This window comes from Pseudophryne corroboree, chromosome 1 (genome assembly GCF_028390025.1).
Source record: "Pseudophryne corroboree isolate aPseCor3 chromosome 1, aPseCor3.hap2, whole genome shotgun sequence".
Taxonomy (NCBI): domain Eukaryota; kingdom Metazoa; phylum Chordata; class Amphibia; order Anura; family Myobatrachidae; genus Pseudophryne; species Pseudophryne corroboree.
In genome coordinates this window covers 1246608441-1246624932 of record NC_086444.1, presented here as the reverse complement: position 1 = coordinate 1246624932, position 16492 = coordinate 1246608441, and the positions used below count along the sequence as shown (strand labels likewise).

Here is a 16492-nt window from a genome sequence, read left to right as displayed (position 1 = left end):
ATACAGACAGTCCCGGGGTCCCCTCACTCTCAGGACACGTGTAATACAGACAGTCCCGGTGTCCCTTCACTCTCAGGACACGTGTAATACAGACAGTCCCGGGGTCCCCTCACTCTCAGGACACGTGTAATACAGACAGTCCCGGTGTCCCTTCACTCTCAGGACACGTGTAATACAGACACTCCCGGTGTCCCCTCACTCTCAGGACACATGTAATACAGACAGTCCCGGTGTCCCCTCACTCTCAGGACACGTGTAATACAGACAGTCCCGGTGTCCCCTCACTCTCAGGACACGTGTAATACAGACAGTCCCGGGGTCCCCTCTCTCTCAGGACACGTGTAATACAGACACTCCCGGTGTCCCCTCACTCTCAGGACACATGTAATACAGACAGTCCTGGGGTCCCCTCACTCTCAGGACACATGTAATACAGACAGTCCCGGTGTCCCCTCACTCTCAGGACACGTGTAATACAGACAGTCCCGGTGTCCCCTCACTCTCAGGACACGTGTAATACAGACACTCCCGGTGTCCCCTCACTCTCAGGACACATGTAATACAGACAGTCCTGGGGTCCCCTCACTCTCAGGACACATGTAATACAGACAGTCCCGGTGTCCACTCACTCTCAGGACACGTGTAATACAGACACTCCCGGTGTCCCCGCACTCTCAGGACACGTGTAATACAGACACTCCCGGTGTCCCCTCACTCTCAGGACACGTGTAATACAAACAGTCCCGGTGTCCCCTCACTCTCAGGACACGTGTAATACAGACAGTCCTGGGGTCCCCTCACTCTCAGGACACATGTAATACAGACAGTCCCGGTGTCCCCTCACTCTCAGGACACGTAATACAGACAGTCCCGGTGTCCCTCACTCTCAGGACACATGTAATACAGACAGTCCCGGTGTCCCTTCACTCTCAGGACACGTGTAATACAGACAGTCCCGGGGTCCCCTCACTGTCAGGACACGTGTAATACAGACAGTCCCGGGGTCCCCTCACTCTCAGGACACGTAATACAAACAGTCCCGGTGTCCCCTCACTCTCAGGACACGTGTAATACAGACAGTCCCGGGGTCCCCGCACTCTCAGGACACATGTAATACAGACAGTCCCAGGGTCCCCTCACTCTCAGGACACGTGTAATACAGACAGTCCCGGTGTCCCCTCACTCTCAGGACACGTGTAATACAGACAGTCCCGGTGTCCCCTCACTCTCAGGACACGTGTAATACAGACAGTCCCGGTGTCCCCTCACTCTCAGGACACGTGTAATACAGACAGTCCCCGTGTCCCCTCACTCTCAGGACACGTGTAATACAGACAGCCGTGTATATATATATATATATACACCTTACTACTTCTTATATACATGCTGAGTATGCTTGAAGTTTGTGGATGTATTTGGGGGATTTACCATGAAGTTAGCTCACTCTCTCTCTCTCTCTCTCTCTCTCTCTCTCTCTCTCGCGCGCGCTCTCTCTGTCCGTCTCTGTCTCTCTCTCGCGCGCTCTGCCTGTATTCCCAGTGCCCATGTTATTCTGTCAGTGAGACAGCCGATGTCTGGAAACAAGATGCGTGCTCAGGTAATATGTATCCCCCATCCTGTGTAATGTAATACTGGGTGACATGACGGTCCAGGCACGTCCCATCTGGAGATTGTCCACACTCGGGGGAACAGCTGCGGAGGGGATCAGCCCCCTCCTCTATATCTACTCATGTATTCATCTGTAAGACACCAGGCTCCCATAAACAATGCATTAGCCGTACACAGCATGGAGATCAGTGTATTGTCTGCGTGTGTATATACCCCCAACATACCTACAGTATACAGAACACTCCCTGTATCCTGTATACCGTCACATCGCTCCCGCTCTGTGCCCTGTATACAGTCACATCGCTCCCTCTCTGTGTCCTGTATACAGTCACATCGCTCCCTCTCTGTGTCCTGTATACAGTCACATCGCTCCCTCTCTGTGTCCTGTATACAGTCACATCGCTCCCTCTCTGTGTCCTGTATACAGTCACATCGCTCCCTCTCTGTGTCTTGTATACAGTCACATCGCTCCCTCTCTGTGTCCTGTATACGGTCACATCGCTCCCCCTCTGTGTCCTGTATACGGTCACATCGCTCCCTCTCTGTGTCCTGTATACGGTCACATCGCTCCCTCTCTGTGTCCTGTATACGGTCACATCGCTCCCTCTCTGTGTCCTGTATACAGTCACATCGCTCCCTCTCTGTGTCCTGTATACGGTCACATCGCTCCCTCTCTGTGTCCTGTATACAGTGACATCGCTCCCTCTCTGTGTCCTGTATACAGTGACATCGCTCCCTCTCTGTGTCCTGTATACAGTCACATCGCTCCCTCTCTGTGTCCTGTATACAGTGACATCGCTCCCTCTCTGTGTCCTGTATACAGTGACATCGCTCCCTCTCTGTGTCCTGTATACAGTCACATCGCTCCCTCTCTGTGTCCTGTATACAGTCACATCTCTCCCTCTCTGTGTCCTGTATACAGTCACATCGCTCCCTCTCTGTGTCCTGTATACAGTCACATCGCTCCCTCTCTGTGTCCTGTATACAGTCACATCGCTCCCTCTCTGTGTCCTGTATACAGTTACATCGCTCCCTCTCTGTGTCCTGTATATAGTCACATCGCTCCCTCTCTGTGTCCTGTATACAGTCACATCGCTCCCTCTCTGTGTCCTGTATATAGTCACATCGCTCCCTCTCTGTGTCCTGTATACAGTCACATCGCTCCCTCTCTGTGTCCTGTATACAGTCACATCGCTCCCTCTCTGTGTCCTGTATACAGTCACATTGCTCCCTCTCTGTGTCCTGTATACAGTCACATCGCTCCCTCTCTGTGTCCTGTATACATTCTCCGGATCAGTGCGCAATATCTGTGCTACATTGTGGTGACCAGTATATAGTAGTACAGTGCTGCATTGTGGTGACCACCAGTATATAGTAGTACAGTACAGTTGTCCATTGCTGTATCTTGCAGCTCCGTGTCAGACTCCGTTCTATTCTCCAGATCAGTGCTCAATATCTGTGCTGCATTGTGGGGACCAGTATATTGTAGTACAGTGCTGCATTGTGGGGACCACCAGTATATAGTAGTACAGTACAGTTGTCCATTGCTTCCATTGCTGTATCTTGCAGCTCCGTGTCAGACTCAGTTCTATTCTCCAGATCAGTGCTCAATATCTTTGCTGCATTGTGGGGACCAGTATATAGTAGTACAGTGCTGCATTGTGGTGACCACCAGTATATAGTAGTACAGTACAGTTGTCCATTGCTGTATCTTGCAGTTCCGGAGAACAGAACTGAGTCTGACATGGAACTGCAAGATACAGCAATGGACAACTGTACTGTACTACTATATACTGGTGGTCACCACAATGCAGCACTGTACTACTATATACTGGTCCCCACAATGCAGCACAGATATTGAGCACTGATCTGGAGAATAGAACTGAGTCTGACACGGATCAGTGCTCAAAATCTGTGCTGCATTGTGGGGACCAGTATATAGTAGTACAGTGCTGCATTGTGGTGACCACCAGTATATAGTAGTACAGTACAGTAGTCCATTGCTTCCATTGCTGTATCTTGCAGCTCCGTGTCAGACTCGGTTCTATTCTCCTGATCAGTGCTCAACATCTGTGCTGCATTGTGGTGACCTGTATATATAGTAGTACAGTGCTGCATTGTGGTGACCACCAGTATATAGTAGTACAGTACAGTAGGCCATAGCGTTATCTTGCTGCACCGTGTCACTTCTAGTATCCTGATCAGTGCTCAATATCTGTGCTCAGTGTCAGTGCTGCATTGTGGTGACCAGTATACTACAGTACAATAGTCCAGTGCTGTTCTCGCTGCTCAGTGTCAGTTCTATGTAGTATAATCAGTGATCAGTATAATCAGTGCTCAGTATAATCAGTGATTGATCAGTATAATCAGTGCTCAGTATCATCAGTGCACTGTTAGACGTGCGCCCGTCTTCCGCCATTAGTGCATTGAGATTTAGACAATTGATGAAGTTATTGTGTCCCCGGTACAAAATCCCATCTAGATTCCACTTCACTAGGCAGGCGATAGCGAGATTTTACCAATTAATATCAGTGATTTATAATTATTAATTACAGTGATGTTGCCAAATGATTCCAGTGAATTTGTCATTTTCTTCCAGTGATTTGGACCAATAATACCATTGATTAGAACAAATAATTCCTGTGATATTGAGGTGTTTGTGTCGCTTAGCTTAGCCGTCCAGCGACCTTGGTGCACCTCTTTTTCTCTTTTCTTTGCATCATGTGCTGTTTGGGGACTATTTTTTTGAAGTGCCATCCTGTCTGACACTGCAGTGCCACTCCTAGATGGGCCAGGTGTTTGTGCCGCCCTCTTGGGTCGCTTAGCTTACTCATCCAGCGACCTCGGTGCAAATTTTAGGAGTAAAAATAATATTGTGAGGTGTTCAGAATAGACTGGAAATGAGTGGAATTGTGGTTATTGAGGTTAATAATACTATAGGATCAAAAAAATTACCCCCAAATTCTATGATTTAAGCTGTTTTTGAAAAAAAACACCCGAATCCAAAACACACCCGAATCCGACAAAAAATTTTAAGGGAGGTTTTGTCAAAACGCGTCCGAATCCAAAACACGGCCGCGGAACCAAATCCAAAAACAAAACACAAAACCCAAAAAAATTCCGGTGCACATCTCTAGTGATCACTATGTAAGAATCTATCACTTGTCACAGTAGGGATTGGGGGGGGGTCATTCCGAGTTGTTCGCTCGCTAGCTAGTTTTAGCAGCAAGGCAAGCGCTATGCCGCCGCCCACTGGGGGGTGTATTTTAGCTTAGCAGAAGTGGGAACGCATGTGCAGCCGAGCTCTGCACAAACAGTTTGTGCAGTTTCTGAGCAGCTCTGAACCTACTCAGCACTTGCGATCACTTCAGCCTATTCCTGTCCGGATTTGATGTCATACACCCGCCCAGTGAACGCCCAGCCACGCCTGTGTTTTTTCAGACACACTCTGAAAACGGTCAGTTGACACCCAGAAACGCCCCAATCGCATCAATCTTCTTGCGGCCATCAGTGCGAAGGAAATATTTGCTAGAACCTGAGCACAACCACAAAGACCTTTGTACCCATACGACGCGCGTGCGCATTGCGGGCATACGCATGCGCAGAAATGCCATTTTTTCACCTGATCGCTGCGCTGCGAAATTCGGCAGCGAGCGATCAACTCGGAATGACCCCCTGGGTGTGAAATTGATATACAGATGGAGCCATGATAGTTGTGGCTCAGTCTGTACCTGGGCGCGTCCGCCCAGGCGCGCCTAATGACAACAGCGCCTCCCGGACTAGTCACGCCGGGAGTGCACGCCTGCGATGGAGCCGCCTCAGATGAGCACGACTCCATCTGTAAAGCCACCTACCTTGCCTGGACTGAGAAGGTAAGCAGGTTTATATGACTGATCTCTTTCTATCTCCCTGTCTCTTCCCTGTATCCTATTGGGCTGACGTCACTCCCATCTCTGATCCTCATCTGAGAATAGTGAGGACAGAGGTGTCCCCTCTGTTTCTGGGACAGGTTGGCCGCCATGAGTTTGCTTAGTGAGAGGTTCCCATCATTCGATGAATGGGTGACCGCTCCTGCTGCAGATTATCTCATGGGTTTTACTGATAGAAATAAAGGTTGTTTTAACCTGGGGTGAGGAGACCCTAAAGTATGGTAGGTGGAGGCACCTGATGGCCTTATGGCTCTAGTAGATTGTAAGCTCTTTAGGAGAAGTGCTGATATAAATGGGAGTCATGATTGCTGGATTCCACAGCTGGGTGGGTAAAGGTTAATAGCACACAACGCTTGGTGTCTAAACACAGGATATGGAGGTGGCAGGATGGGGACACCCTTAAAGGTTTAACCCAGACGGACCTTCCTTCCCACCGCAAGCGTCGGCTATTTATAGACGTATTCTGAGCAGTATCCGCTCCCGGGAGAGCCATTACACCGCACAAAGAGCAGATTTTATATAGAAGTATAAAATAGCATCTTATGTATTGCTATATCTTGAGCGTTTTCCAGACAGGGAAGGTCTCTGGGGGAGAAGGAACCTATCCAACGTCATCTACATCTCTGTCTACGTGTCTATGGCTGGCTAAAGTTAGCTGCAGATATTTAGTCAGCTTTCCAATGAGTTGGGGTCTCTTTTTAGGGCTTTTTCTAGTAGCATATTGGAATAAATATCTTCTTTGGTTGGAGAATGGGGTCTTGATGGGGCACTGTTGGGTAGAGCCATACAGTGTCCCTCAGCACGGTGGCCACAGTCACTATGAGGGATAAGAGACATAGCCGGGTTGTGTTAGGGCAAAGCATTATGTTGCGTGAAGGGGCAGGTGGTCTTTCTGGGGGGATGGAACCTGCATTGGGAGAAAAGGTAAATGGGTCTTAGCCTTGTACTGAGGAAATCACTGAGGTCTGAGATCACAGGGGACACCGATAGTTCGGGCATGAGTGATATGGCCATTTTCTGTTGGGGTGGAAATCATTGTGTTGGGGGAAGGGGCGTTTAGTCCTCCTGGTGGGGTGGCACCTATGTTTTGAGAACAGGTAAAAGGGTCTTAGACTTGTACTGGGGTAGTCGCTTTGGGCTGACAGTAGTGAGGGACACCTATGTTGGGAGGGCTAGAGGATGAAGGCTGATTTAAGGGAAAAGCCACATTGGTGGGAGAGGTATCAGGATTGTAGCTTTGGGGTTTGGGGGGAGCAGCAGTGGGACATAGCATTATTAGCAGGACAGAGGAGTTATTCCATTTTTTTCCCATTTCAAAAAATGTAAAATCAAACGCCAAATGTTTTTTTTTTTTTTTTGTTTTTTTTAGAGTTACCTATCACAGAGTAGTGTTACTCCTCACGGAGTAGTGTTACCCTCATAGAGGGCGGGATGTACTAAAGGAAAAATGCGGTAAAACCCCCGAAAATGGGGGATTTACAGCATTTTCAAATTTACTAAGACCCTACCGCCGGTTTTTCGACGTCCAGGGTATCGCCATCTTTGGATGGCGATACCCTATAGAAGCCAATGGGCTTCTTATCGCTGACCGCCGCCCCCGCCGCAGACGCCTCCCCCCCCCCTTCCCCCCCGGCATACCTTCCTCCAGGCTGCCCTGGACCCGGAAGGTAAACTCCCTCTACCCCTAGCAACGCAGCCGGAGGTCCTTCCGGCTGCAGGAGGGAGGAGTTGGCGCCGGGGCAGCTTGCTGCTGCTGCCCGGCGTCCAGGCATTGTGGAGACCCCAGGGAAGTGACGGAGACCCCCCGCAGACCACCTCACAGGTATCGCGGGGGGCCTCCATCACCGCATTGCGATATTGATCGCATATGTTAGTACATATGCGATCAACATCGCTGCGGTAAGCGGTGAGGGGAGGCGATGTATCTTAATACATCCCACCCAGAGTAGTGTTACCCCTCACGGTGTAGTGTTACCCCTCACGGAGTAGTGTTACCCCTCACGGTGTAGTGTTACCCCTCACAAAGTAGTGTTACCTCCTCATTTATTTTTATTCTATATTTATATGGCGCCACAAGGGTTCCACAGCGCCCAATTACAGAGTGCATATGAGGAATATAATTAGACACTCTGCCAAATTCTTTGATAACATTTGGAGCCCTTGGTTGGCATCACAGCATGCCCCTGCCCCTTTTTCCCACTAATACCCACCATGGGATGGAAAGACCGTAGTCCTCCTTTTGGGGTCTCCCCCCCCCCCCCCCCCCCCCCCCATGGGATCACTCCACTTTTCTTCTATTCTTTCTCTTTCTCTCTGTTTTTTATACCGTGTCCTCTTACTGTTCCCCTTACCATTGTGTGAGGACTCTCTTCTCTCCATAAATAAGAATGATCGCTCAGTTTATTGTAAAGTCCTAATTTTATGTATTTTGTGCTATGTGAATATATGTAACTGTTATACAGATTTTTTGGGGTATTGCACTGTAATCTCTTCAATAAAAAGTTTTCTATAAAAAAAAAAAGAAGAAAATAATGATTTTTATCTCGGCTTTCTATGATTCTTGTGAGCGGAGATATTGCACTTACCCCAAACGTCCGCAACAGTGAAAAGTCATACGCCATGATACAGAGATAACGCCATCTTCATAGGAAGGGAAATACTAATAAAGTAATGGTGGTTTCTGACTCCTGACTTACCGGGGTCATCACACACACACACACACACACACACACACATATATACACACACATATATACACACACACACACACACACATATATACACATACACACACACACACATATACACACATACATACATACACACATATACATACACATATACACACACATATACACATACACACACATACATACATACATACACATATACACATACACACACACATATACACACACATATACACATACATACATACATACATACATATATACACATATACACACACAACACACATACACACACATATATACACACACTCACATACATACACACACATATATACACACACTCACATACATACACACTCACATACACACACACACACATACACATACATACACACTCACACTCAGTCACACTCACATACACACACACACACACACACACACAAACCACCAGGGTGCACCCACACCCCATGGGATCACCAGGCTATAACAGAACAGGTCAGCGCACACAGCGGCCTAAGTCAGCATGGCTCACTAGTGCAAATAGTTTATCAAAAAATTGGGTACAGACAACAATCTCCCCAAAAATAGTATATGCAACACCCATTGTAACGACAAAAATAGAGGTGACTAGGGCTGCCCAAATGTCGTTCTGTGAAACAAATCCGACCGCAGATGTGTATGCAATAGCAAACGCAATATACAGAGCGTCAGTATATCTGTATTTCCCACTCTCACTATTGGGTGTAACCAAACCGTAAAGGCATCAAACACAACAGATTAATGAATGTTTTCCTACATATATCAGATAAACACCAACACACTTTACTCAGAACATAAATTAACATTCAACGTAAACCGATACATTTTTATAAAAAGTCAAATTAATCCTAATATTCAGCCAGCCACGCCCACCACATGTCACTGCAACATCTGCAGATCGCAGCACTCCTGTCTGATCGCAGCACTCCTGTCTGATCGCAGCACTCCTGTCTGATCGCAGCACTCCTGTCTGATCGCAGCACTCCTGTCTGATCGCAGCACTCCTGTCTTCATCGACAGATAGGGGGTAAAACTGTGCTAAGAAACATACTGTGTTGGACTTTTATCAAATGATATTTGTGGCTATGTCTCCCCAAAAATCCACTTTGGGGCAATCCACAAACATTCAATATTACTGCAATGTTAGGAGGAACTATAGCCGGTATCCCCGACACTTGCTGCAGTCCCTCCAGTGCCGGCCTCCGCTGCAGTCCCCCTAGGTGGTCATGGGGTATGCAATGCTGGCACATGTATGAATAGCGGGAATTGGGTGTGCAGAGCCGTTGTCAAGACTCCCGCCACATTGTAGGGACTGGCTCCGTACCGTCCACTATGTGTGCTAATGATAAATGGCCGCAGAGGCCAAGACTCCCGCCACATTTGTGCAAGGGCCTCCAAATTGCCTCTTTTTCCTGCCAGTATACGTATGGACTTTCTGACGTGCCTACTTGGATGCGGTCACTCATATACTCCTCCAGCATTCTTTCAATGGTGACAGAATCATATGCAGTGACAGTAGACGACATGTCCGTAATAGTTGGCAGATCCTTCAGTCCAGACCAGATGTCAGCACTCGCTCCAGACTGCCCTGCATCACCGCCAGCGGGTGGGCTCGGAATTCTGAGCCTTTACCTCGCACCCCCAGTTGCGGGAGAATGTGAAGGAGGAGATGTTGACGGGTCACGTTCCGCTTGAGTTGACAAGTGTCTCACCAGCAGGTCTTTGAACCCCTGCAGACTTGTGTCTGCCGGAAAGAGAGATACAACGTAGGTTTTAAACCTAGGATCGAGCACGGTGGCCAAAATGTAGTGCTCTGATTTCAACAGATTGACCACCCGTGAATCCTGGTTAAGCGAATTAAGGGCTCCATCCACAAGTCCCACATGCCTAGCGGAATCGCTCCGTTTTAGCTCCTCCTTCAATGTCTCCAGCTTCTTCTGCAAAAGCCTGATGAGGGGAATGACCTGACTCAGGCTGGCAGTGTCTGAACTGACATCACGTGTGGCAAGTTCAAAGGGTTGCAGAACCTTGCACAACGTTGAAATCATTCTCCACTGCGCTTGAGACAGGTGCATTCCACCTCCTTTGCCTATATCGTAGGTGGATGTATAGGTTTGAATGGCCTTTTGCTGCTCCTCCATCCTCTGAAGCATATAGAGGGTTGAATTCTACCTCGTTACCACCTCTTGCTTCAGATGATGGCAGGGCAGGTTCAGGACTGTTTGCTGGTGCTCCAGTCTTCGACACGCGGTGGCTGAATGCCGAAAGTGGCCCGCAATTCTTCGGGCCACCGACAGCATCTCTTGCACGCCCCTGTCTTTTTTTTAAATAATTCTGCACCACCAAATTCAATGTACAGTATGTGCAAAACATGGGACGTGCTGGAATTTGCCCACATGTAATGCATGCACAATATTGCTGGCGTTGTCCGATGTCACAAATCCCCAGGAGAGTCCAATTGGGGTAAGCCATTCTGCGATGATCTTCCTCAGTTTCCGTAAGAGGTTGTCAGCTGTGTGCGTATTCTGGAAAGCGGTGATACAAAGCGTAGCCTGCCTAGGAACGAGTTGGCGTTTGCGAGATGCTGCTACTGGTGCCGCCGCTGCTGTTCTTGCGGCGGGAGTCCATACATCTGCCCAGTGGGCTGTCACAGTCATATAGTCCTGAGTCTGCCCTGCTCCACTTGTCCACATGTCCGTGGTTAAGTGGACATTGGGTACAACTGCATTTTGTAGAACACTGGTGAGTCTTTTTCTGACGTCTGTGTACATTCTCGGTATCATAATCAAACAAAAAGGAAGGTCGCACAGACAGACAATAAGATATTAACAAATGTATCTGAATATATATATTAGTTCTTTCCCATTAATATTTAATCGTATCACAATCCATTTGGGAGGTGCTCATGGAATAAAATTAAACATGTACAAACAACTCAAAAGAGCAAGTTATTCCTTGTTTATGGCACTCACAAACTAATATATTCTCTCAGTCGCACACCATTTGGTGGATGACCACTCATTTTTTTATATATAAAATTTAACTTTTATTTCTCTATTAAAACAACAAACGAAATATAGTGCAAATGAAAAGTGACATTTGTGATTACTGTGAAACAATAAAATACTAAACCACTGTGGACTGAACTTTGGCTTTTTGGATTTTACATGCCCTCTACTATGACATTGGGCATCGGCCTTGGCAGACGACGTTGATGGCATTGAATCGTCTATGTCATGGCTAGTGGCAGCAGCTTCAGCACTAGGAGGAAGTGGTTCTTCTTGATCTTTCCCTATTTTGTCCTCAACATTTTTGTTCTCCATTATTTTTTGGGAGTTATATGAGACAAAATGCGGCACAGGAATGACTGATGGACAGGACACTACCACTGGTCTGATGCAGCACAACACGTTGTTATAATTATTATACTGCAGCAGTGGACATATAGCAGCAGCGTATATTGTCACTGGAATTACTGATGGACAGGACACTACCACTGGTCTGCACAACACAGCACCACTTTATACAGCTACACTGGATATATGGCAGCAGAGGACACCAACACTGTGACTACACTGGACTGATGCAGCACAACACACTGACTACACTGGACTGGACTGAGCAGCACAACACTTGTCACCCCACTTTCCCGCCCACACACAGACACTGAGGACGGAGACACGTCCTCTCACTACACTCTCCGAGACTGGAGTGAAAATGGGCGCGTCGCGCGGCTCCTTATATGGAATCCAAATCCCGCGAGAATCTGACAGCGGGATGATGACGTTTTGCCTCGTTCGGGTTTCCGAGTCAGGCGGGAAAACCCGAGCCGGGCTCTGATCCGGACTCTGAAGACAAAGTACGGTAGCGTTCAGTTCTCTGGGAACCGAACCCGCTCATCTGTAATATACAGACGCTATAAACAAGATACAGCTGTATGGAGTAATCATAGTGTCACATATATATGTTATACACATTTCCTAAAGTGTTTCTGATAAACATACAACGTATACATTTGTTACTTATTTATATCTTTAGTACGTATCACATCCTATACATCTGTCCGCTTTCTTCTCACCCACTGACTGGTTACTATTTATTAACATACGTGACGCGTATATTTTGTACAATCATTTATATAGCACCAGCACATTCTGTTGCACTTTACAATTGGAAACATATATATATAATATATACTGTGTGTGCTGCAGCAGCCGCCTCGTCCGCTCGGATAATCTTCCTGTATCTGCGCCGCTGTCTCTAGAGAGGGATCTGCGCAGTGATCATTAATTAACCTCCGCCCTTCCAACGCTTGCAGTTATTAAGTCTTATTGTGCTGTTCCCCCCGGCTTCCCCCGCGCCGCCCAGCTCTCAGTCACAGCAGCCGGGAACAGTCAGGGGGTCCGGGTCAATAACTCCCCCCAGATAGGGACGTGTGTGAGATTGAATAAGCTGTCATGGCCTGTCATGCACAACATAAGGCTGATTCCTCCGGGGGCTCCGCAATGCTGCACAGACACGGCCCACATTATCCAGGCTCATTATTCGGCTAATGTCAGGAGATATACAGACTGTGATCACTGGAGTAATTACAGGAGTGAATAGAAGCCTGATACTGTGTTATGTCCTAATAATGAGCCCGGTAACACACGCAGAGATCAGACTGGAGCGCTTAGAAGTTAATCACGGATCTCTGTGTGTGTGTGCCCCAGGGACGTGGAGGTAGGAGGCAGGGGAGGTAGGAGGCAGTGCCTCCCCTGTAATAATGATTACAACAATACACAGAAGATGTTTATAACACATACTCTGTGAGATAAATATCTTGTTTGTATTATTTTAATTATTAATGGTGCCAAATCTAGAGCGCTGCCTCCCACTGACTGCAATACAGTGTCTGACGCAGGGGGCGGGGCCAAGCCGTGGGCAGTAAAAGTCCATCGGAAAGAAAGAGGGTAAGCGGCACGAGCAGAGCTGCCTCATTGATGGGGCTGTGCCTTCAGCCCACCTCATTGGACAGCGCAGAAGGGGCGGAGTGCCAGATGATCCCCAAGCCGGCCATGTAACTTCTCACTACTCAGATCTCTTCCCTGGAACTTCACCCCGTATACGGCCGCTACAGGTGCAGAGAGCTGCTGCGGGGGAACAGAGCGGAGATTTGCTGACGGCTCACAGCAAATAGACATTCTGCAGGGGGTGGGGGAGTGGGATGCAGGCTGCAGCGGGGGGGAGGGGGGGCAAAGAGGGAGGATGCAAGCAGCTGCTGGGCCGAGAGTGGGGGGCTGCCGGCACTGCTGTATTTGTCTGTCGGGTGCAGCGTGGCAGGGGGTGACAGTGCAGGTGGGCAAAGTTTGGTAGAGGGTAGCGGTGCAGGTATGTGCAGAGTGGCAAGGGGTGTCAGTGCAGGTGGATGCAGTGTTGTAGGATGTGGTGGTGCAGGTGGATGCAGTGTGGCAGGGGGTGCCAGTGCAGGTGGATGCAGTGTGGCAGCGGTGCCAGTGCAGGTGGATGCAGTGTGGCAGGATGTGGTGGTGCAGGTGGATGCAGTGTGGCAGGATGTGGTGGTGCAGGTGGATGCAGTGTGGCAGGATGTGGTGGTGCAGGTGGATGCAGTGTGGCAGGATGTGGTGGTGCAGGTGGATGCAGTGTGGTAGGATGTGGTGGTGCAGGTGGATGCAGTGTGGCAGGATGTGGTGGTGCAGGTGGATGCAGTGTGGCAGGATGTGGTGGTGCAGGTGGATGCAGTGTGGCAGGGGGTGCCAGTGCAGGTGGATGCAGTGTGGCAGGATGTGGTGGTGCAGGTGGATGCAGTGTGGTAGGATGTGGTGGTGCAGGTGGATGCAGTGTTGTAGGATGTGGTGGTGCAGGTGGATGCAGTGTGGCAGGATGTGGTGGTGCAGGTGGATGCAGTGTGGCAGGGGGTGCCGGTGCAGGTGGATGCAGTGTGGCAGGATGTGGTGGTGCAGGTGGATGCAGTGTGGTAGGATGTGGTGGTGCAGGTGGATGCAGTGTGGCAGGATGTGGTGGTGCAGGTGGATGCAGTGTGGCAGGATGTGGCGGTGCAGGTGGATGCAGTGTGGCAGGGGGTGCCAGTGCAGGTGGATGCAGTGTGGCAGGATGTGGTGGTGCAGGTGGATGCAGTGTGGTAGGATGTGGTGGTGCAGGTGGATGCAGTGTGGCAGGGGGTGCCAGTGCAGGTGGATGCAGTGTGGTAGGATGTGGTGGTGCAGGTGGATGCAGTGTGGCAGGATGTGGTGGTGCAGGTGGATGCAGTGTGGCAGGATGTGGTGGTGCAGGTGGGTTCAGTGTGGCAGGATGTGGTGGTGCAGGTGGATGCAGTGTGGCAGGGGGTGCCAGTGCAGGTGGATGCAGTGTGGTAGGATGTGGTGGTGCAGGTGGATGCAGTGTGGTAGGATGTGGTGGTGCAGGTGGATGCAGTGTGGCAGGGGGTGCCAGTGCAGGTGGATGCAGTGTGGCAGGATGTGGTGGTGCAGGTGGATGCAGTGTGGTAGGATGTGGTGGTGCAGGTGGATGCAGTGTGGCAGGGGGTGCCAGTGCAGGTGGATGCAGTGTGGTAGGATGTGGTGGTGCAGGTGGATGCAGTGTGGCAGGATGTGGTGGAGCAGGTGGATGCAGTGTGGCAGAATGTGGTGGTGCAGGTGGATGCAGTGTGGCAGGATGTGGTGGTGCAGGTGGATGCAGTGTGGCAGGATGTGGTGGTGCAGGTGGATGCAGTGTGGCAGGATGTGGTGGTGCAGGTGGATGCAGTGTGGCAGGATGTGGTGGTGCAGGTGGATGCAGTGTGGCAGGATGTGGTGGTGCAGGTGGATGCAGTGTGGTAGGATGTGGTGGTGCAGGTGGATGCAGTGTGGCAGGATGTGGTGGTGCAGGTGGATGCAGTGTGGCAGGATGTGGTGGTGCAGGTGGATGCAGTGTGGTAGGATGTGGTGGTGCAGGTGGATGCAGTGTGGCAGGGGGTGCCAGTGCAGGTGGATGCAGTGTTGTAGGATGTGGTGGTGCAGGTGGATGCAGTGTGGTAGGATGTGGTGGTGCAGGTGGATGCAGTGTGGCAGGATGTGGTGGTGCAGGTGGATGCAGTGTTGTAGGATGTGGTGGTGCAGGTGGATGCAGTGTGGCAGGATGTGGTGGTGCAGGTGGATGCAGTGTGGCAGGGGGTGCCAGTGCAGGTGGATGCAGTGTGGCAGGATGTGGTGGTGCAGGTGGATGCAGTGTGGTAGGATGTGGTGGTGCAGGTGGATGCAGTGTGGCAGGGGGTGCCAGTGCAGGTGGATGCAGTGTGGCAGGATGTGGTGGTGCAGGTGGATGCAGTGTGGTAGGATGTGGTGGTGCAGGTGGATGCAGTGTGGCAGGGGGTGCCAGTGCAGGTGGATGCAGTGTGGCAGGGGGTGCCAGTGCAGGTGGATGCAGTGTGGTAGGATGTGGTGGTGCAGGTGGATGCAGTGTGGCAGGATGTGGTGGTGCAGGTGGATGCAGTGTGGCAGGATGTGGTGGTGCAGGTGGATGCAGTGTGGTAGGATGTGGTGGTGCAGGTGGATGCAGTGTGGCAGGATGTGGTGGTGCAGGTGGATGCAGTGTTGTAGGATGTGGTGGTGCAGGTGGATGCAGTGTGGTAGGATGTGGTGGTGCAGGTGGATGCAGTGTGGCAGGATGTGGTGGTGCAGGTGGATGCAGTGTGGCAGGATGTGGTGGTGCAGGTGGATACAGTGTTGTAGGATGTGGTGGTGCAGGTGGATGCAGTGTTGTAGGATGTGGTGGTGCAGGTGGATGCAGTGTGGTAGGATGTGGTGGTGCAGGTGGATGCAGTGTGGCAGGATGTGGTGGTGCAGGTGGATGCAGTGTGGCAGGATGTGGTGGTGCAGGTGGATGCAGTGTGGTAGGATGTGGTGTTGCAGGTGGATGCAGTGTGGTAGGATGTGGTGGTGCAGGTGGATGCAGTGTGGCAGGATGTGGTGGTGCAGGTGGATGCAGTGTGGCAGGATGTGGTGGTGCAGGTGGATGCAGTGTGGCAGGATGTGGTGGTGCAGGTGGATGCAGTGTGGTAGGATGTGGTGGTGCAGGTGGATGCAGTGTGGCAGGATGTGGTGGTGCAGGTGGATGCAGTGTTGTAGGATGTGGTGGTGCAGGTGGATGCAGTGTGGTAGGATGTGGTGGTGCAGGTGGATGCAGTGTGGCAGGATGTGGTGGTGCAGGTGGATGCAGTGTGGCAGG

General features: G+C 50.2%; 1 long non-coding RNA gene across 1 annotated transcript in view; it reads left to right on the top strand.

Annotated features, from left to right (window-relative positions):
* Positions 1-1525: 1525 nt before the first annotated feature.
* LOC135033071 (uncharacterized) overlaps positions 1526-16492 on the top strand; it is a 112170-nt gene continuing 97203 nt past the window's right edge. The window contains exon 1 of the long non-coding RNA XR_010228542.1: positions 1526-1597. This is a non-coding gene — a long non-coding RNA (uncharacterized LOC135033071). The remainder of the gene's footprint in view (positions 1598-16492) is intronic.